Source organism: Fulmarus glacialis, unplaced genomic scaffold, assembly GCF_000690835.1.
Source record: "Fulmarus glacialis isolate BGI_N327 unplaced genomic scaffold, ASM69083v1 scaffold7839, whole genome shotgun sequence".
Taxonomy (NCBI): Eukaryota; Metazoa; Chordata; class Aves; order Procellariiformes; family Procellariidae; genus Fulmarus; species Fulmarus glacialis.
Window position 1 is genome coordinate 155,702 of NW_009235211.1, and position 646 is coordinate 156,347.

Here is a 646-nt window from a genome sequence, read left to right on the forward strand (position 1 = left end):
AAATGGAAAATACTTTTCTGAGGCTAATAGCTATTATAAAGGAAGTTTATTAAAAAATTAATAATATGCTGAGGCATTTAGCCCACACACCAATCTCTTTAGTATAAGATCGCTGTATCAAGGTCATAATGCTCACTATTAAATTGCAAATGCAAACTAAACCACAATTAAAATTAATTTGAAAAGATTCTTAACCCTTTTCTTCCCCCCACCCCTCAATTTCACTAAAATATTCAAAACCAGAGATTTATTGCAAAATATTAGATTTTTTAACAGAAATTGTCAGTGGTAAATTATCTAATATTAAGTTATCTTTCACCCATAGTTGAAAATTTTCATAAACTTTGAAATGGCACAGATCCCGGCAGGCTAACTTCGCTTACAAAAGAAAGGCATGTTAGAAAGCATTCCAACCACATATCACTAATTGAAAGAACAGACTGAAAATAAAAATGTAAAAATCATGCATTTCGAAAATATACACAGATACTGACAAAAAAATCAATCAAAAAAGGGTAGTTGGTATAAGATAATTACAGTAAAAGTCCAAAAATATAGAATTTTTTAAATCCATGTTACAAATACCAAGCCCTACAACACTTTGGTCTTATCGCTTTATGTTGAGAGTAAAACAACTACTGTTCAG

General features: G+C 30.0%; 1 protein-coding gene across 1 annotated transcript in view; it reads right to left on the bottom strand.

The window, feature by feature from the left end:
* The window catches only part of ROBO1 (roundabout, axon guidance receptor, homolog 1 (Drosophila)), a gene marked incomplete at its 5' end in the record, with an annotated part of 114,859 nt that overhangs the window by 67,802 nt on the left and 46,411 nt on the right, over window positions 1-646 (bottom strand). The gene's annotated exons all lie outside the window — the stretch shown is intronic.